This window comes from Triturus cristatus, chromosome 6 (genome assembly GCF_964204655.1).
Source record: "Triturus cristatus chromosome 6, aTriCri1.1, whole genome shotgun sequence".
NCBI lineage: Eukaryota > Metazoa > Chordata > Amphibia > Caudata > Salamandridae > Triturus > Triturus cristatus.
The window spans coordinates 1,942,852,362-1,942,875,085 of NC_140589.1; the positions used below are offsets into that span (position 1 = coordinate 1,942,852,362).

The 22,724-nt window shown below is 45.2% G+C and overlaps 1 pseudogene; it reads right to left on the reverse strand.

The window, feature by feature from the left end:
* Window positions 1-236: 236 nt before the first annotated feature.
* The window catches only part of LOC146822551 (olfactory receptor 2K2-like), a 32,459-nt pseudogene continuing 9,971 nt past the window's right edge, over window positions 237-22,724 (reverse strand).

Here is a 22,724-nt window from a genome sequence, read left to right on the forward strand (position 1 = left end):
CTGTCATAGCAGTTACCAACAAGAACTGATTTAATGAAACCTGCCACATAATCCTTTCACATAATATCAGGCATTTCCTTATCCCTTTCAAGAGGCACCCACAATAGAGCCAAGAGGTAAGAAAAGAGATTAAAAAACAATTAAAAAAAGACAACCAGACAGGCAAAAACCATATATGGAAGTAAAACTAGCTGTTGGAAAGAATTGGTTGTTCACTCTATGTGGTAACATATAGTCTATGTTCGTATCTGCATGTTCATGGAACAAAGATGTTGCACAGCCTTCTTCACATCCTTGTTCCTAAGAGTGTAAATCAGAGGGTTAAGTGCTGGAACCACCATGCCATAGAATACAGAAATTAACTTGTGATTCTGGGATTGGACACTTGACTTTGGTTTCAAATAAACCCCCATGGCTGTTCCGTAGAAGAGAGTAACAACCACCAGATGTGACCCACAGGTAGTGAATGCCTTGTGTCTTGTATCTGTCCTCGGCATTCGCAGTATGGTGAAGATGATTCTAAGATAAGTGAAAAGAATTATACAGAGAGGAAAAACAAGAGTGAGAAATGCTGAAACCAGAGTTGAAATATTTGTATAAAGAGTGTCCATGCACGTCAGTCATGAGAGAGCTTCAACTTCACAGAAAATGTGGTCAATAATGTGCCCACAAAAATATGTCACAGGGAGAACTACCACAGATGACAGACCAAAAAGGAATCCACCAGCCCAGGTGAAGATGGCGAGCTTGACACAGGCTCTGCTGTTTATGACCTGTTGATAATTTAAGGGGTTGCAGATTGCAGTATAGCGATCCCAGGCCATCACTGCCAGAAGAAAACATTCAGTTTGACCCAAAGAGAGGCCCCAGTATATTTGGGTTATACATTGTATATAAATAATGGTGATGTTCTGAACGAGGAGACCTTCTAGGATAGTGGGAGAACCAACAGAGGAGTAGCAGAAATCCAGAAATGACAAATTACAAAGAAAGAAGTACATGGGTGAGTGAAGGCGAGAATCAGTGAGGGTAACTAGGATGAAAAGGCTGTTCGCAGTGACGGAGATCAGATAAACTATTAGGAGCACTACAAACAGCAATATTTTGGTATGTGGACTATAGGAAAAACCTAGGAGGATAAAGTCAGTCACAAAGGTTTCATTTTCCTTTTCCATTGAATAGATATTCCATACCTGCGGAGAAAAAATAATATTGATTAATAATCAACCACACTTTGAATAATCCATCGGCGGTACATCGGTGTGCATGACCCTGGAAGTGTCAACATTCAGCAGCAATGTCTAGCCGCAAGAATAATCAGAATAAGGTCAAAAATGGCCACACTTAGCTAAAGGTACCCCTGTACCAGTGACAGTTTTACATCTGTGCCATTTTATGACAGCCAATGGGAGCCTATGTTAGTAGAATTGGCTCCAATGCTTCTCATTACCCCAAGGAAATCAGGGGTCACTATTAAATTGGGGTCACCATTGTACCCATGCCCATCTGCACAGGGGCACAAGGACGATGCAACTCTAACGTCAGATTTATCAATCCAAGCAAGGCATCCCTGCCTGGCCTGCGTGGCTTGATCAATCTGGAGTAACGCAAAGCAGCGCATATCACTGCTTTGGGTTACTCTGCCCCAGGGAGTCACTTTGTAGCATACATAGAAAGTAAGGGTGGATGGTAAATTCCGCGTCCACAGTGGAGTGTGTGGAGTTTTGCCACTCCATGCTCCACTTGGATCATGGAGTTTGGCAAAAACTCTGCTACCGCCACGTGCTAGGGTTTACCTGTGCACCCACCCCTGACTTTTAGTATTGAGCTCTTCACTGCACTGTTTGAGATCTTCAGAAGGCACACTGCCTACGTTCATCAGCTCTGATTCCCAAAACTGTCCGTGCTTAGGGGTCCATTAAGAGGGCGGTCAGACACCACCTGACCATCATAGTAGCGGAAATCAACCGTCAGCGGCAAAAACGGCAGTCCAATTAGGATCAACCACCACAAAAATCCAACCGTGTCAGAGCGAGGCCATTAAAGACCGCCAGTAGCGGGCGGAGCTGGTGAAAATCTGACCACAGCGGTCAGATTTGCGGCAGAAACCCACAAACCCGCCACGAGGCCAGCGGAGTGACCGCACGGAAAATTAGGTTTCCATTGAGGTGACAGTGGGACGATCCGCTGTTTCCGACCTCCGCCATCACAAACAGTGATGAATGGGAAAGCCGGCGGAATGGAAGGGCTGTTGCATACCCACTGCCACGGACGCTCTTTGGCAAATATGGCGGTTGACACAAAAAACATACAACAAGGCCACCAAGTGCACACATCAAACTAGCTCAGCCCCCAAAAACACCTAACACACCTCAAGGACACACCCCGATGGCAACTAACAAAATACAAATCCCAAGACAACCCACACAACACACCTGACAGCAATACTCGTCCTCGAATCTGGGGAACTGGGTTCGAGTCTCAGCAACAACGCTGAACAACCTGTGATTCTGGGCAAATCACTTAATCTCCCAGTGCCTAACAAAAAAATGAATGTGTCCTCATGTAAGGCAACTGGTGCTATATAAAGCGCTCTGATACCCGATTCGGGTCAAGTTCACGCTATATAAAACTCAGTAAAAAAGAAATACTCAATTTTCACACATTCACATAGCTGAGTATAAAACCAGCCCCTTCCCTGACCAGAATCCTTTGCACTTCTCCAGCCCTGAAGAAATTAATCCCTGCAACACATTGGATAGGCAAAACACGACACATCTCACCAGCATAACAACACACACACACCCCACCTACACCACCCCACCACCCTCACAACTGCACCTCAAACCATTTGCACATCACACACCAAGGCACAAAAGAAAATACCCAAATTCACACAGAGTGAGTTGTCACTCATTGTAGATGAGATAATCACAGTAGAACCACAAGTGTTTGATACTCTGGTCCAACAGACACCATTATCTACCAGGGCTCAAATGTGGGAATGGATAGTCGATAAGGTTACTGTGTAGGGACCACCCCGTGGTCCAAGTAGGAAATCATGAAGCAGTGGCATGACCTGAAGAGGGTGGTGAAATAGAAGAACAACGAGAACCATCATCTGGCTCAGATGACTGGTGGCGGCCCTCCCATCCTACCAAAAACATTCACTGCATGGGAGGAGAAGATGCTTGCCATACTGCATCCAGTGAGTCTCACAGTAATACCCGGGGGAGTGCAGGCTGGTAAGTACAAACAAATGTCTACCATTAGACAGCCATGTACTGACTTGAATAACTACAAAGCCACACCTCCTAGGCACAATCCCATTCAACTGCACCATCACATCCAACACAGGTCTCACAGATATAACATTCACCCCATCTGATTCACCCCAAAGGTAGCCAGCTACATTCCCAGGGTTGCATGTATACAGGCAGCCAGCACTACAACTCCCACCAGGCCCCCTGTCCCACCCCTGAGCAGGATGGAGCACTCCCCCACAAGCACGTTGCAGCCATTGTATCTCACCAAACAAACTTACAGGTAGGTAGTCATCTTCCCAGGAAGGGGTATGAGGTGGTGGGAGGCCAGCACCACAACTCCCAACAGGCCACCCTGTTCCACCCCAGGGGAAGATGGAGCACTCCCCCCACACAGAAGCATTAGGCAGCCATTGCATTGGCCTCATCAAACTTACAGGTAGGTAGCCATCTTCCCAGGGAGGACTTTTTGGGGGTGGGAGGCCTGCACTACAACTCCCACCAGGAACCCTTGTGCCACTGCACAAAAAGATGGAGCACTCCCCACACCCAGAAGCATGTGGCAGCCATTGTAGTGGTCACTTTCACCTAACAGGTAGGTAGCCATCTTCCCAGGGAGGGATTTTTGGGGCTTTGAGGCCTGCACTACAACTCCCACCAGGCACTCCCGTGCCACAGCACAGCATGATAGAACACTCCCCCCAACCAGAAGCATGTGGAAGCCTATGTATTTGTCACATTCACCTAACAGGTAGGTAGCCATCTTCCCAGGGAGGGATTTTTGGGGATGGGAGGCCTGCACTACAACTCCCACCAGGCCACAGCACAGCAAGATGGAGCACTTCCCCCTCCCAGAAGCATATTGTAGACATTGCATTTTTCACTCTCACCTAACAGGTAGGTGCCATCTTCCAAGGGAGGGGTGTCTGTGGGTGGGAAGCCAGCACCACAACTCGCCCAAAAGCCCCCCTGTCACACCCATGAGCAGGATGGAGCACTTAAAAACACCCCCAGAGAGATATGTCAGAAATGCCACCCCAACGCAACAGCAGAACAGGTAAGTAGACAGTGCATGCACCCCACCATTTTTCTCAAAACGCATGGAGCCATATGACCACAACAGCAATCACATCCCACCAAAATTGGCACGGATCCAATATCCAATTACAGTGCGCAGACAGCCAAGCATATGTAACTGTCACAGAAACCAAAGTGTGACTCACCAAATCAGACATTGAAGAAATTCAGGTCACAATGATGCACAGCACTGAATGCCATCTGTAAGTTCCATGGGGGCTGAGCTTGAAGGACCATATGAAAACAAAGCAAGCATGGTCTGTAGAACCAATAAAGCAAAGCACAGGACATGACAAAGGTATGCATTTATTTATTTTATTTGAAAGGTTTTATATAGCGCTGACTAGACCCGGGGGTATCAGAGCGCTTTACATGTGTGAAAACAAGATTACAGGAGTTGCTCAAAAAGCACAGCATGAAACAATAAATAAAAACAAACGTTCCATTGAAGTCTAATAAACAAAGACATAGCAAGAGCAGATACATTTACATGCATTTTTACATAGGATGGGGGAGATAGAAGGGGGAGGGGAGAGGTGCGGGGAGGGAGTGAAGTAGACGAGGATAGGGTCGTCAGAGGTACGATTTATGGACCTCAGTATTTGCCGAGGAGGTGCAGTTTAAGGTCCTTTTTGAAGGCAATGTAGGAGGGGTTGCAGAGCAATTCCTTAGGGCGGGCATTCCAGAGGATTGGCGCATTTCCAGAGAAGGAGCGAGATTGAGTGGTTTTCTTTTTAAATAAGGGAGGGATGAGGAGGAAAGTGTTTGTGCTCCTCATCGTTCTGGAGCTGGCCGCTTTTTAGGTCTCGCTGAGCCCAGCGCATGCGCTGGCTCGGAGAGACATTTTGTGTGTGAGTTTTTTAAGTGCTGCTGGCTGGCCTAGCGCTTGCGTGCACGTGAGCGTGCACGCGCTCAGCCACCATGCACTAGGCCAGCCAGCAGCACTAATGAACGCCTTTCTGCGTCATCACGATCACTTTCGCTTTCACAGCGATCGTGATCGCGATGACTTTCGTGGCCAATGCTTGTTTTTTAAAATTATTTTCTTATAGCGCGCGCACGCGCGCACACAACTCCCGGGCTGCTAATGTACTTTTACTTTTACTGCCGCGCGCTTGTTTAATGTAGCGCTTACTACTGCATTGAACGGGTTTAAGCACTGTAAACACATTGCTAATACCCAGTCAGATGCCACTCGATTTACCGACCTTCGAAGTCTTGAAAGTCTGAGTGCGCTTTGTAAGGAATTAAACTCAAGACTTGGCGATCACACTTTGAAGTGTTAACTCACTGAGTAATCCTTCACCTTAAATATTTTTTTCTATTCTGAGCTTCACGTCGCAACTTTCCCTCTATAAGCTCCACGTAAGCACTACTATCTTTTTTAAATTGCTAATTTTATCAAACTTGCGTAAATGAAGCCCGAGTAGGTCTTGATGGGCTTCATACTCGTGATCCATCTATCACAGAGACGACGTCAGCGGTGAGCTTTTAACTCACTGAGCCATCTGCAGGCTATTTTAGGGCCATATTACATAATGACCGAGGATGCATCATCTGTTGTGTGTTCAATATGGTTGGAAGAGGATGTGTTTCTATGGCCAGAGCTGCCACTTTGGAACTTTGAACCAAGGTTTGAGTCCCGACGTCGGCTCAACATCCTATGATTCTCGAAAAGTCGATTAATTTCCCCGTGCCTTTGTGGAAATATGGATTTTTCTGATCAGTTATGTCCCCTATCTTGGACCCCAACGGTTCCATGTATGAATCACAAGTACATGTATGTTCCCTCCAGTTCCAGTTATGAAGACGCAAATACATGTGCGTCCACCGTCAACCTGTCCTCTGTCAGATCCGCCATGAATAGGCTGGATATTCCATTCCTAAGTATGAAAGGCCACCGGCTTTATATGGCTCAGTTACTCCATTTTGCAGTTCAGGCGAGTAGGCCCGATTCTGCCATCAAGCTTTTCTCTGCTCTCTGCCTCTGACAGCTTCAGTTTGAGCTCGCATCTGTATCCATGAACTTTGTCCTACTCCCTGTGTGGCTAACGGTGCCTGCCTCGGCCGGTTTGCCTGCCTGCCAAAAACTGTATTTCACCTTCGAGTTATCTGCTTCGCTCCTCAGCCGATGCATTCCTGTCTAGTAGTTTAGGTAAACATTTCCTTCAGCTACCAAGCAAAGGGCCCGGCCTCTCTGTCCTCATGCAAGTAATTCATAGCCCTGTTACCATGGGAGGTTTCTGCCCCTTGCATCTCATATAGACACTTGGACGCTTGTACACGCACGCACAGTCAGTATAGAATAGATTCTGTCCGAGAGTCCTTCTTTTGTGGATAACATAGTTCTTTAAACATAGGATGTTAGATATGATTTGGGATTAGGTTGACTTGACCCCCCAGACTTCTTGTCTCCACATGTAGAGCTAAATGTCAAGTCCCCTTCACCCCCTAGTTGCACGTCAATCACACGTCATGCTGCTGCGCGCGCATCTATGCCAAGTATAATCTTATAGATCCACCTATATATGACATCATAACCAATTATGTTCCTTTTTACTCCTTATTACGCCCATTTTCGGTTACGCATGTGAATCGTCATTTTCCTTATCCATTGTTACGCCTACCGCATTCGCTTCATTGTAATGTATGTTCTATAAAAGTCATTTCTTGTCAATAATGTATGTACTTCACTTCCTGAACCTCCGTGGGGATGGAACTTGGAGCAACCGATTATAATCGACCATTGGAATAAAGCCCATTCCGAACCTCTAATACCACGGATTCTGCCTCTTATTTACTGAGCTATTTTATTATGTTTCTGTATCAAATTAAGTCCCGGTAATTAAATTATTTACCACATGAATGGCGCCCGAACAGGGACACTTTCTCATCTCACGCGCCGGCGGTGAGTTGCAGGCCCGGTCTCCTGCCACAGCTGGACGGACAATAACGCGTACCAGCAGGATTTCCTGTATCTCCCTCCGGTCAAGCGGGGGCGACTGAGGCTGCGATCAACACCCAGACGAGGCGGTGAGAAGTGCGAAGTATCCCGACCAGAGCCTAGCTGAGAGAGCAAGATCCGAGGTATACAGAGGCCCACCAGTTCCCGAAGTCCGAAGTCGAGTCCAGTTTCCGACGAGTCGAGTCGAGTCCAGTCCGGTTCAAGTTCAGTTCAGTTTCCGAGGCCTTCCGTTTCCGAAGCTACCCGGTGAGTACCATTACTGGGGAGGCATTTCTGACGTGCACATAGGTTGTGCCGGTCAAGACGGGTTTGGGTACACAAATCCGGTCTGCACTGTTTCAGCAGTGTATCTGTACTGTTTAGCAGTATATCTAGTATATCAAGTATATAAAGTCAGAATAAATCAGTTAAAGTCGAGTATTATGTTTTAGTGATTAAGTTTTCCTTAGACCGTCATCATTATTGATTGTTCAGGTAAATGTTAAATGTTAAATGTTTTAAGTACGTTCTGCATATTGTGGTATGAATGACTGTTCATTATCGTGTTTACTGTATTAAGTTTGTTCAAAATCAAGTATCAGATCAGTTCTCAATATGCCGCTCTTTTCGAAACTAAGACAGATCACTACAAGAAAAGGGGTACTCGAAGAAGCCGTTCCTATTCCTCCTAGGGACACTCCAGGGTACTTCATGTATCATAAACATGGCTTAGACGCTATATTATTTCTTGATTTATGGGTAGACTACACCAAGGAATTACCAGAAAGTCAGAGGTGGCCCACAGCGGGAACCTGGGATGCAGAGTGCATCATGAAAGTAGAAGAAGAGTTATGGAAAAGGAAAGTCAGACAGTCACAGAAAGACGCCGTTGAGTTATGGCGTAAAGAATCTCATAGACGTACAGAAAAAGCACTCCGACAGGAAGAAAAGAATAAAGAGAGTTCAAATAAAGTTCGAGAAAATTTATTAATTGAAGAAGGTATCCGAGTGAAATCAGAACAAGTAGACAGACAAAGAAATGCCCTTATGAATGGTATGTATCCCCTTCTGGCCGAAGGATTACCTAAGGCTACTCCAGAAATACCGAAAGACTTGCCAACCCCATTATTCCCAATAAAGGTACATCCTAAGGGGCATCCTAGAACCGCAGAAGATGTTTTTCTTTCCTCATATTTAGATGACGCAGCTCCCGAGTATGCTAATTCCGCCCCACATAGACCGCCTACCAGGGAGGTTCAACGCCAAGATCCAGTACCCGTATCCCTACAGCAACAGACCGTGTCACAAGTTCCGGCAAGCACATCTGTTTCCGCATCTGTTCCTACAGCTACTTCTATAGCTGTGTCCACACCTATAGTTGCTGTGTCGCGTTCAACGAATCCTTTCACACCCGACACCCCAGATGGGGCTACGGGAGGTGCTACCAACATTTTTTCTACGCCACCCAGAATAAATAAACTTACCTTTCAAGAGTCAGCACATTCACGTACCCCCAAACTCATAAATGCCCGTACGCTTAAGGAACTTCTTGTAGATTGTAGATATGACCCTGTGCCCGGCAAAGAGGACGAAATGATCATGGCATCATTGCGTATCAGGCGAGCCGCAGTGTATTTAGGGAAGTTACCGGGAATGACTGCGCATCTAGATAATATATATCATTTTGTTCAAACAGGGCGAGATTCTGAAAGTATTAACAGAGCTATGGAATACCAGAAAGTGGAGATACAGGGGGAACTGTTACGTTTCCTCATAAATTGTGTGATCAGAAATCAAGACCGACCGGGGGTAGACCCGGAAGCAATGCAAATTCTTACCAGATGGAGCCAGAATATATCAGAAGGTAGACATGATAAGCAAAATTGTATAATAGCCATGTGCCGAAAGATCCGTAAAGAAATAGAACGCCTACACGAAGAAAGATTAGCGGTAGACCAGTTCGAACAAAGCGAGGAGGAAGGATCAGGACTGCCCGCAGGACAGTCAGACACCATAGCCTATGTAGGTAGAGGAAGATCTTGTAATAGTAATAGATGTCTTATTGACCCGATACGTCCGATATGTCCAGATAATAACAGGAATTTCCAAATACCTATAATTAATATAAGGTCTAACGAGCATTCGTTCCAAGCCGCCGACAAATTACTCCGAGAACGAAGGGGTTATCATTTTCTCGATTCTATGGATGAACAAGATTTAGCTAGGTCAGCTGTCCATTGGGTGGACAGTCCCGGAAAATATAGTGATGATACAGTAGCACGCACATTTTTGAATCTCACCCCAGATGAACAGCGTTTAGCTGGGATTTATATGATTCAACAACTCCTTATACTATATCAGAGTCAGCATTCGGACCCTGGTCCCTTACCTGACATATTGACTGAATTGCTCATGAATAGATGGAGAGGTTCAGGTACTAAATTAATTAAAGAAATTCTAGAACCAAGAAAGCAGTATATTCTTTTTGTATGTTCAGAACGTGTCTCATTGCCCATCAAGGAAAGAACCACGTATTACATGGATAGACAGAATCCCTTACGAGAAGTACACCCAATAAAAGGCGAGGACAATGAGTTTAAACGCGTATTTGTATATACGCCCATATCGAAAATAGAATTGTTAGAAATGAAGAAAGTGGTACCCAGTCATGACAAAGATCCAGCGGGTTTTCACCGAGAAATTAAAGACATGTTACTCATGGGAGAGTATACCTATCCCGACATTATGACAATATTAAAGGTATTGATGCCTGCTGGCATTTATGAGAAACTCAGGGAAAAAGAGTGGGAGGTAGGAGACCAAAAGATAGAATGGTCAGTATTAGAAGCGGAAGAAAAGGCCCGAACTGCAGGAGCAGGGCTTGGGGATAAAACTAAAGCACTACCAGGTTTACTAGTACAGGTACTGCCACGTTTATTAACTACGAAAAAGGAAGATTGGGGTACAATTTCAGCCTGTAAGCAGAAGCAAGATGAAGACACTAGTGATTACTATGCCCGATTTGAAAAATGTTTTGGTATAAATAGTGGCATAAAAGCAAGTAGCGAATCATACCCGCATCTGTTTGTAACAAAATTAGTAGAAAATGCCCTGCCCCAAGTAAAGAATAGAGTATTAAAATTCGAGAGTACCTGGCAAGGTAACACTCCATCACAAATGTTACAAATGTTACAGTACCATCACAATAGAATTAGAGAGGAACAAGAACATGAACACAGACGCATGAAAGACACGAAAATGAAAATGCTAGTTTCCCAGACAGTTCCAGCTGAAGGACATAAAAAGGGTACGACACATTCCAGTGATTCAACAGGACCTGTAAAAGGGACATGCAACTATTGTAAAAAGCCAGGTCATTACGTACACGATTGCCCAGTTTTGAAACATAATATCGCCATAGGTAATACAAAAGAAAGACCACGGCCACCTAGACAGGATCAGAATGAACAAGGAGCCCCGCAGCATGCACAGTCCATGCCAGTTCCACCACAGTCTATACAGTTTGTGCCAGCTGCACCAGCGCTGCCTGTTGCTGCCACACAAACCACGACACGACAACTGTACCAGACCGCACAGTACGACTATCCTGATTACCAACGATACGCATGAACCAGCCTAGAGAGGGAAGTTGACTTACCCCTTATCGAGATCCCTGTAGATCAAGAAGGACCTTATGTACATAGTGAATTATTAGGCCAAGACAGAAAATTTTTACTCGATACAGGGGCAAGTCGAACAACCATAAAACGTAGTGAAGTTCCAGGGGCACCCCTCTCAGGCTCACAGAACATTTCCCTTGGTTTTTCAGGAAAACCTATTGTTAATGAAGTGTCACAGCCTCTTCCACTTACGATAGGACCTTTGACCCGAACTACAGATTTATTGCTTACTAAATCATGTCCAGAAAACTTGTTAGGAATAAAAACACTGAAAGCTCTAGGAGCTATAATATGTTGTTCTCCGGAAGGAGTAAGATTGTTTTTACGTGATTTCAAAGGTCACTATGTGTCTCGAGACATGGATCCCCGATTGCAGACTTTACCTACACATTTATGGGCACAAGGCCCTACTGATGTTGGTTGCATGAATATTACACCATATCGAGTTACACTAAAGGCAGGAGTGGTACTACCACGAATGCGACAATACAAGTTACCACCAGATGCTGTAGTGGCTTTACTGCAAATCATTGACGAGCTCATTGCCCAAGGAGTAGTTGTGGAAACAGACTCCAATGTATGTAATTCACCGATAATTCCGATTCTTAAACGAACAGATCCAAAGGCTCCGCCAGTATATCGATTGGTTATTGATCTGCGCGAATTAAACAAATGCATTGTGCCACAATTTCCTGTGGTCCCAGATATCTCGTCATTACTGACAGCTATTGATTCCGAAGCAACATTCTTTACTGTAATTGATCTCAAGAATGCCTTTTTCAGCGTCCCAATAGATCCGGAAAGCCAATATTTGTTCGGATTTAGTTTAAATGGACGTAGCTTTAAATTCTCACGCGCACCTCAAGGATTTACAGAAAGCCCCAGCATCTATAGCCAAGCCCTGAAACGAGAACTTGACAGTATCCACATGCCAGTTAACACTGCCTTGCTTCAATATGTCGATGATCTGTTGATCACCGCTAGAAGCGAACCCGAATGTGAGAAAGCATCACTGACAGTTTTACAATTTCTAGCCGAAAAGGGGCACAAGGTGTCCCCTTCTAAGCTGCAATTCTGTGTCCAGCGAGTTGTTTATCTTGGACACTCGCTGTCCAAGGAGGGAAGGCAGCTTACACCCGACCGCATTCAGTTAATAGCTAACATGCCAATACCCAAGACACAAAAGGAGGTACGGGCTTTCATAGGCCTCACTTCATATTGTAGGCAGTGGATCCCTCAGTATGCATTTCTAGCAAAACCACTCATTCAGTTGACAACACAGGAGGCAGCCACATCGACTGTTCTCCCTTGGACTCAGGAACATACACAAGCTTTTGAAAGCCTAAAGAAAGCTTTATGTCAAGCACCTGTTTTAGCAACGCCATGTTACAGAAAACAGTTTACACTCTTTGTTACAGAACGCGAAGGTACTGCCTTGTCAGTACTCACACAGGAACAAGCAGGAGCACACAAACCATGTGCTTATTTTTCTAGCACATTAGATCCCGTAGCTCAGGCTTTGCCTGCATGCCTAAAATCAGTAGCAGCGACAGCTTTAGCAATAAGACAGAGCGACGCCATAGTGTTAGGACATCCTTTGACAGTTCAAGTACCACACGCGGTAGAGGTTCTTGTAAATAGAACGCAAACACAACACTTGACTATAGCGCGACTTACAGGGTACGAACTTACATTGTTTCAGCCACATATAGAAATCAGACGTTGTAACACATTGAATCCTGCCACACTTTTACCTGTAATCGGAACAGACCCACTAGCCCATGACTGTATTGAAGTTATTACAATAACGACGAAACCTATACAAGACTTAACCGATGTTCCATTGTCAGACCCAGACCTGACATTGTATGTAGATGGTTCATGTATGAGAACAAGTACAGGAGAGTTAGTGGCTGCTTACGCAGTCACAACAGACACTGAAATAATTGAAACTGATCGCATAAATACCTTGTCAGCTCAAGCCGCAGAGCTTATCGCTCTGACACAAGCCTGTATTCAAGCCACAAATAAAAAAGTCAACATATACACTGATTCACGTTATGCATTCGGAGTTGTACATGACTTCGGCGTGCTGTGGCGAGAGAGAGGTTATTTAACTTCTCACGGTGCCCACATTCAGCACGGACCCCTCATTCATGCCTTATTAGATGCAATACATCTACCCACTGCAATATCAATTATGAAATGTAAGGCTCATACGAAAGTTACTGATATCATTTCTCAAGGCAATGATCTAGCCGACAGAACAGCTAAGCAGACTGCTCAAACTCAAACCTCCGACATGACAAAGACAATAGTCCCGATGCCGACACATTGTATGACAGTTAAAGATCCTACTCTTGACGTAATTGACATACAGACACATGCTACACCAGACGAAATAAAGAAATGGACTGAATTAGGAGGGATCCAAACGGACCAAGGATGGATGATGAAGGAAAAGTCTGTGTGGTTCCTTCCTGATTCAATGGTCCAAGTTATAATTAACACTATACATAGTCCAGCACATCTAGGAGAAAAAGCTATGCTAGACAGCATTCAACACATTTGGTTCAATAAACATTTGCGAGCAGCAGCCAAACAAAAAGTTCGTACCTGTATGATCTGTTGCCAGTTCAACCCAGGAAAAAGCGTTCCCGTAGAACAAGGTGGATTTCATCCTCCCGATCATGCTTTTGAAGTCCTCCAGATGGATTATATCCAGATGGAACGATGTCGAGGATTCAAATATGTTCTCGTAGTTGTCTGTGCTCTTTCCCGTTGGACGGAGGCATACCCGGTTTCAGATTACACTGCCCCGACTACTGCCAAACAGTTGGTTCGAGAATTCTTCCCACGATACGGTTTACCACGTGTTGTTCACTCAGATAACGGCCAGCCGTTCTCATCCGAATTAATGAAACATGTTTCACTTCTGTTAGGATATCAGTGGAAATTCCACTGTGTCCGACACCCCGAGGCAGCAGGTCTCGTAGAAAGACATAATCAGATACTGAAAATCAGATTGTCCAAAATATGCAGAGAGAAAGGTGTCGACTGGGTAGTAGCGTTACCAGTTGCACTCTTTTACATGAGAATGGTAGCACACTCTCGAACAGGGCTATCCCCGTATGAGGTGATCTTCGGCAGACCACCAAATATGTGGGGGACGCCTATACCACGCAAAATAACTGATATTGACTGTAATATGCTGACAGATTACTTGGCTTCCTTGATGTCTGCACTACAATCTTGTCGTTCACAGGTAGCTGCAGCCTTTCCCGACAACACTGAGGTGAAACCCCATGACGTAGTTCCGGGAGACCTCGTTCTTGTGAGGAATTTTGACCGAAAGACTCAGCTGGAGCCCAGGTGGAAATCACCCAAATTGGTCCTGCTCACCACAAGGACAGCCGTGAAGATTGAAGGCAGAAAAGGATGGGTGCATTCAAGTCATATCAAGAAATTTCATGGACTTCCTTCAGATGTAAATAGCCCACCTCGTGTGTCTTCACCCATTGACTCAAAACTACCTTTGGCTGAGGCCAACAGTCAGGAACTTTATAAAATAAAACTCAGGCCTAGACCGTCGGACGATTTGATTGTTTAAGTCCTCTCCAAGGTGAAGCGGTTGAATCTGTCTCCGACATGTATCCCTTAGACCTGAATCATGGAAAATCGCGAAAAATGTTGAAACGACAGGCGTACTGTAAATCACTGCGTAGTCATTGCATAGTGACATTATTAATCTTGTTTTTCTTAAGTCTTTTAATAATTACTGCAAGTATATTGTTGCACATATATTACCCTATTGCCAGAAATGTTTACAATGTTACTGCTGAACATTCTTTTAGTGAATTACCTCCGCTTGAGTTGTCTTATAGATTTGCGCTGCGCAATAACACGTTTATCAGTATGTTACATCATTCCCATCAGGTTAGCAATGCTACAAATTGTTGGATATGTGGCCGACTCCCTCCCTATCAGACTTATAAAGGAATTTTACCTCTCTTTCCATACCCGTTCACACACAACGGCTCCTGTGGAGCATGGTTTAGTTTAATTAATTCTCTAGATTCGAATTCTGCAGTTTATCAAGATAACTGGGTATGGGGAAATTTGAACCTAGTTTTGCTTAAGGTCTGCTACCCTAACAAGGAGGGACTTCCCCAGAGAACAGGAACTGATCTAGAAAATGAAGTGTAGTGATTAGGTAATTTTACGCTTAATCTTATGATCCTAAATGTCGAATCCGAAGCTACTCCAATTTTGCCCGCTATGTCAATATTTCCAGTAAAGGGTGAACTATGTGTAAGGAAAAATGGTTCCATACATATGGGCCATAGTAAATGCACGACTGTAGTAGAATTCAATGATCAAGGCAAGTCCACATTTAGAGCTTTCCGCCATTCCTATTTCATATGTGGTCAGATGGCATATGTACGTTTGCCTCTAGATTGGGATGGTACTTGCTACATTGGATTCCTTTTGCCACCTGTTTTTCTAGCTCCTCCTGATTATCACAGAAACACTCATTTAGTAAATAATAGAGTAAGGAGAGATCTCCCAATAGTTGATTACACTGAAACAGCGTGGGAAAAATACACAGATTTCAATAAAGGTCTCTTTCCCTATATAGGTACTGTTACTAATAGTAAGCTGATACGTAGATTAACTAGAACCCTTGAAGCAGTAGTGAATGAAACTATTTCCGCTTTAGGCAATTTAACAGAAGAGCAGTCTGCTATGCGGATTGTTGTGCTTCAAAATCGTCTTGTCCTTGACGTCATCCTGGCTGATAGGGGCGGAGCTTGTAGGGTCATCGGATCAAGCTGTTGCATTTTCATACCAGAAAATTCGCCATCTGTATATAAAGCCATAACTCGCCTTCATAAGATTGTAAGCCAGATACACCAGAACCCAGGCACTTGGACTTGGTCCGGTTGGTTTTGGAGTGTATTATCTACCTTTGGATGGAAGGTCCTATCTTTCCTAGGTATTGGCCTTCTCATACTATTCAGTTGCTGTCTATGTCTACAATGTGGACCAGCGATATGTGGTCTGTGTGCCACATCGTGTATTCCACCACCAAGATTTCATTCGTCACGGAAGAAGAAAGAAGAACAAATGATGTTATATGAACAGATCAATGGATTGATGAAGATTGATATCTCTTAACGGGCAAGTAGGGGACAAGGAGGGAATGTGGAAATATGGATTTTTCTGATCAGTTATGTCCCCTATCTTGGACCCCAACGGTTCCATGTATGAATCACAAGTACATGTATGTTCCCTCCAGTTCCAGTTATGAAGACGCAAATACATGTGCGTCCACCGTCAACCTGTCCTCTGTCAGATCCGCCATGAATAGGCTGGATATTCCATTCCTAAGTATGAAAGGCCACCGGCTTTATATGGCTCAGTTACTCCATTTTGCAGTTCAGGCGAGTAGGCCCGATTCTGCCATCAAGCTTTTCTCTGCTCTCTGCCTCTGACAGCTTCAGTTTGAGCTCGCATCTGTATCCATGAACTTTGTCCTACTCCCTGTGTGGCTAACGGTGCCTGCCTCGGCCGGTTTGCCTGCCTGCCAAAAACTGTATTTCACCTTCGAGTTATCTGCTTCGCTCCTCAGCCGATGCATTCCTGTCTAGTAGTTTAGGTAAACATTTCCTTCAGCTACCAAGCAAAGGGCCCGGCCTCTCTGTCCTCATGCAAGTAATTCATAGCCCTGTTACCATGGGAGGTTTCTGCCCCTTGCATCTCATATAGACACTTGGACGCTTGTACACGCACGCACAGTCAGTATAGAATAGATTCTGTCCGAGAGTCCTTCTTTTGTGGATAACATAGTTCTTTAAACATAGGATGTTAGATATGATTTGGGATTAGGTTGACTTGACCCCCCAGACTTCTTGTCTCCACATGTAGAGCTAAATGTCAAGTCCCCTTCACCCCCTAGTTGCACGTCAATCACACGTCATGCTGCTGCGCGCGCATCTATGCCAAGTATAATCTTATAGATCCACCTATATATGACATCATAACCAATTATGTTCCTTTTTACTCCTTATTACGCCCATTTTCGGTTACGCATATGAATCGTCATTTTCCTTATCAATTGTTACGCCTACCGCATTCGCTTCATTGTAATGTATGTTCTATAAAAGTCATTTCTTGTCAATAATGTATGTACTTCACTTCCTGAACCTCCGTGGTGATGGAACTTGGAGCAACCGATTATAATCGACCATTGGAATAAAGCCCATTCCGAACCTCTAATACCACGGATTCTGCCTCTTATTTACTGAGCTATTTTATTATGTTTCTGTATCAAATTAAGTCCCGGTAATTAAATTATTTACCACACCTTAAAAAACCTGAACCTCACCTTATTAAATGTTACTGAATGCTGCTCATGTTAAGCTCTTCAATGCACTTGGTACGAGTTTGCACTAAATAAAGGCACAAATAAAAATATTATTAGAAAATTTGAGTATTGGGATCCCCACTGGAGACAATAAAGTAACTCGGGCCAGTAATCGCTGGCTTCATAGAGTCCATACTCCAATTTCTGTTTCTCCTTGTAGAACGTTCTGGCCAAAGCGGTTGGATGTTCTAATGCCTTTATAACCCTTGTGACTCGAGGTATAACTATAGTTAAAGGCCATCTCCTTTGGCGTGAGCCTGTAAGGCGCAAAAAGGTCGCTGTAACCAGACGCTAATTTTAACAACCCTGTCGAGACTGCGCTGCCTGTAAAAGGAATTGTTTTATTTGTCCAGCTCCCCCTGCTTTTCTTAAACCCTTTCTTTCTCCTGCTACATTCAGGTCCTCTCCTCACGGCCTCTTTTCCCAGCTTGCCACCCTGACCCTGCCCTGCCGTTCACACCCTTTCTCACAAGAACCAGAGGAAGTTCCCAACTGTTTGAAAGTTCTCACCACCAGTCTTTTAAACAGAACTTTGTTTGGAAGATTATGTTTGCAAACTGGATCCGACATCTGACAGACTGGGTTTGTCCGAGTAAATGACGCCGTTGTCTTGCCACTGGGCACTTGTCTGGGCCTGCTTCAGTAAAGTATTGCAGGTCACGGGGTTGTTATGCTTTAAACAAAACTCTATGTATGAGGGGAGGTTAGAAGTTTCAATATGTTTAGTCGGTATTTATTATGCTCATTTACAGATCACCCTGGCACTATCATAACTGTACCACCTCGGCATACACAGGATGTCTGGCAGAAGCTTGGGGTGGCATTGGCGTGAGAATCCAGGCAAAGGGCAGCTGCAGTCACTGTCTGATTAACCAAGCCAAAGATCAAAGTGTAAATGCAGAAAGGGTGTCCATAAATGAGACCGCCTTCCTACTCTCCCTGAACCAATCCGTTTAAAAAAATCCCCGTGATTTTGTGTTGCCTGGCTTGTAGTTGTAGCCCCACAATTACACAGGGAGGCTTGCAAGTCCCATAATCCAATTTGTGTTTGGTGAAAGTCAGGCCTGGTTGGTGTTCTTACACATATTATGGGACACTTATCATCTTTGCATCTCATCAGTCCCACCTGATACTTTCCTTCTCCCACAATCTCTTTCTCTTCATTTCTGTTTTCCTCTACCTTTCTCTCTTCCTCCGTCTTCCCTCCCCATTAATGGACTCTTTCTCGCTCACTGGATTTTCTCCTATAGCTCTTCAATCTCTTGAGGTATAGCACCCAGGATAATATGCTGCATAGCTAAACACTAATAAGGTCCCAAATGCGAGACCTATTGGCTATGCCAATGGTTGTTTAAGCTTGTTTGTGAGGTACAGCGGGGCATTCTGGTGTAGGGCTTTATGTGTGATGCATGCTGTCTTGTAGGAGGATCTACCATCAACGGGCAGCCTGTTGAGAGTCTTCAGGGCAGGGGAGAAGGGATCAAAGCATTTGTAGCCAGTGATGAGCCTGGCTGCTAGGTGGAGCACAGATCAGAGAGGGGCTAGGTGGGCTTTGGGGGTTCCTTTGAGGATAGCGTTCCCATAGTTGATTTTTGAGAGTACCAGGAATTGGACGACCCATTTGAAGTCTTCCGGTGGGATGAAGGGTTTGATTTTCTTCAGGTGACAGAGAGTGAAGAGGGGTCTTTTAGCAGAGTTTTTTATGTAGTCGTTGAGGGTTAGATTTTTGTCAACGGTAAAACCAAGAGATTTCACAGAGTTGGACAAAGAGAGCGAGCAGTTGAGTGCATTGAGGTCAGAGATCCAGGTTTGGACGAGGAGTCCATTGTTTTTAGGGGAAAAGAGGATGATTTCAGTTTTCTTGGGATTGAGTTTGAGTTGGTTGGAGTGGAACCAGTGTTGGATCTGGTTTCAGGTGTGGTTAAGATGAAGTACATCAGTGTTGGACCTAATCTTATAGTACAGTTGTGTGTCATCTGCATGGAGGTGGTAGTTGATTCCTGCTTGTTTCAGGATGAGGGTAAGAGGTTCCATAAAGAGGTTAAAGAGTGAAGGGAGAGAATAGAGCCTTGGGGGACGCCTAGGGAAACCGGAGAGGGGTTGGATAGACAGTCGTTCATTTTGACTTGTTGTGGTCTGTGTTGGCAAAATGAGGCGAACCATTTAAGGACCTGACCCTTAAGGCGAAAGCGGGACTTGAGTGAGTTGAGAAGGGAGTTGTGGTTGACTGTATCAAAGGCAGCCGAGAGGTCGAGGAGAATGAGTAGGCAGGATTCACCATTGTCAAGGGAAGCCTGAATATTGTCGATTATATTTAGCATGGCGGTTTCCATGCTGCAGCCTTTTCTGAAGCCGGATTGCAAGAGGTCAAGAAGGTTGAAGTTGTTATTGTGTTTATCTAATTGAAGCTGAACACATTTTTCCAGGGCATTGGAAAGAAGAGGTAGGTTAGAGATAGGTTGTTCAGGTCATTAGGGTCTGAGGTGGAATTTTTAGGGATGGTCGTGATTTGAGAGAGTCTGAGACACAACCTGTGGAGAAGGAGGTGTTGATGATGTTGGTCCAGTAAGGGGCAATGATGTGGTTGAGATTCTGGATAAGACTGGAGGGGATAGGTTCTTTGGTGTGTGAGGACGGTTTAAGTTTGGTTATGATGTTAGAGACTTCGAGTTCAGTCACGGGGTAGAAATTAGACCAAGATGCATAGTTTTTTAGTTGCTGAGGGGAAAGGCTGGGATCTGGAGGGGTAGTAGCGAGAGGGGGAGTGGAAGGGGAAGGAGACAGAGTCATTACAGGAGGATCAATAAGTGTATTGTCAGTGACAAGAGGGGAATTGGGCGTGATCTCAGTTAGATGGAAGGAGTGCTCGATTTTTACAATTTTATCCGAGAAGAAGTTGGCAATTTCTTCACATTTATTTGGTGAGGTAGTAAGTTTAGGGGGGGGCTGTGGATGTTTGGTTGCGAACAATTTTAAATAGTTCTCTGGGTCTGTTTTTTGTCCGACCGAGTTGTATTTGGAAAAAGGAGGCCTTTTCCTTGAAGATGTGTTTTTTATAGGATGATCTAGTGGCTCTGAGACAGGCAAGGTGGGTGGCGACGGGTGTTGTCTCCAAGATCTTTCAGTCAGTCTAAGTGAACGCCTTTCGTCATTGAGATCAGAGTTAAACCAAGTTTTAGATGGAATGGTTTTTTGTTTTTTTAGTTTTTAGTTTGGGAGGGGCTAGGAGGTCTATGACCTCACTGGTGGTCTTGTTGAAGAGTTCAGTGAGCTCATTTGCGTCTTGGGAGAGAGGGGTGAGAAGAAGTTGAGCTTGTAGTTTAGACTCCAGTTTGCCAGGAGGGATTTGGTTGAGGTTTCTGCTCCATTTCAAGGGTGGGTGATTTTTAAAAGGAGGGGGGAGGGGAGCAGATTCGATCTTGAGCAGGTTGAAGTGATGGTCAGACCAGTCAATGGGAAGGATGCTAGAGATGGTAGCCAGGTCATTATTGGATATGATGGCATCGAAAGTACCACCTTTGGTGTGGGTGGGCGAGTGACAAAGTTGAACAAGGCCATTGATTTCTAGAAGATTAAAGAGATGGGCGACTTTGGGGTCAGCAGTATTGTTCCAGTGGATGCCAAAGTCTCCAAGGAAGATGTTTTTCGAGTTGGAGAGAGAGGGTTGTGAAAGAAGGGCGGATAGTTCCTCAGCGAAGGGAAGTGGATCACACGGAGGGTGGTAGATGTTATATAGTCGAATTAGGGGGGAACCCTGAATAATGATTTAGGCGCCAAGGTATTCGAAGGTTAAGTGTTCGGCGTTTTTAACACAGGAGAGTTGCACTTCATTTTTGTAAACAATAGCACCACCAATTCTGTCTTGTAGGAGATTGGCATTGACTGCATAGTTGCCCCCAACTTTTTGCTGATGTTTTGACTGTTTTCTGACTCTAGCCAGGCTGTGGACCTGCTATCCAGGACCCCAGCCTATCTGCTGCCTCTCTAAACCGATGTGAGTACCCTAGGTACATACCAATTGGATACTGAGGACACCCTATGAGGCCCTTGTAGATGGTACCCTAGGTCCCCAGGGCATGGGTCCCTCAGAGACCTACCAGGTGCTGCAGCACTTATTGTGCCACCCCTGGGACAGCCATACAAACTGACACCACCAGACCACTACTGTAGTCTGGGTAAGGTGGTGCTTGCACCCCTTACAGGGATATAGGTACCCTGTATCCCACTCAATTACAACACATATATCCTCATAGGTCAGCCCTAAGGCAGGCCTTGCTAGTCCTACAAGGCAGGGTGCTGAGATATATGTGAGGGGGAGCCCCTATCTGAGTAGGGCCCCTCTGCAACCTTCATTAAAACTAGTGCAAGGTTGTTTGTAGTGCAGCCATACCATATACTCTTAACCGCATTATAAGTAATCACAATAGCGTGATAACTTGAGAGTGGCTGCACAGAACCATGTCGTGTTTGGTGTCAAACATCGTTGATTCATACCCCCAATCCAGCCATGGGGCTGAGGGCATGATTCCCCCCTGCTAGAGGGGTGATATGGTAAAAGCAGCAGATTTTAGACACCAATTTAAAAGTGCACACGTAGTACAAAATGGATGCTACCCGCCACCCACACGACTCTGGCTGCCTGTTGCTGGGCAGAACTCCAGCCACGGCAGCTGGACAATAGGGATCTTGTTGCAGGGAGGTGCTCCCACCTCCCCAGACAGACTATGTGGATTGGAACTGGGTGGGTGCACAATAGGATGTATTTCAGAGTTGCACGTAACATTCTCCAGTGCCTACATCTGCATACACCGCCTGGAACCGGTTCAGGGGCATCCTGTCCCCTGCCCTGGTGGGAAACACACAAAGGGGAGAGGGTGTAGCCACCCTTTCCCGCCTGAACTCTCATTGGTGGGCTCTGATTTAGCCACCCCCCTATACCTCTGGATAAAGGTGGGTGCAGGGTCCCCAGAGCCTCAGATTATTCTTGGACTCTACAGACTTGGACTTTGACTTGCTGCCGCACAGCTGAATGAAGAAATCTCCCTTGGGGTAAAGGAGTTACGCCCTTACTTGGCAGGCACCTGAAACCCTGCAAGTGACCCAGTTGGAACTTTGCTGCTCCTATGGACATCAACAACTCCTACCCACACGGAGGTGGGTTTCCAAGCATGCCAGCAAAGCTCAGCACCGTGGACCCCGTGGGTGCCGAGATCCCCAATACCCCAGGACACCGGCCACCTCTTGCACAGCACAAAAACCCGATGACCGGGGAAGTTGTGCTGTGGCCCATTTTTGAGCCAACCTCGCAGCATCATCTGTGCCAAAGATCGACA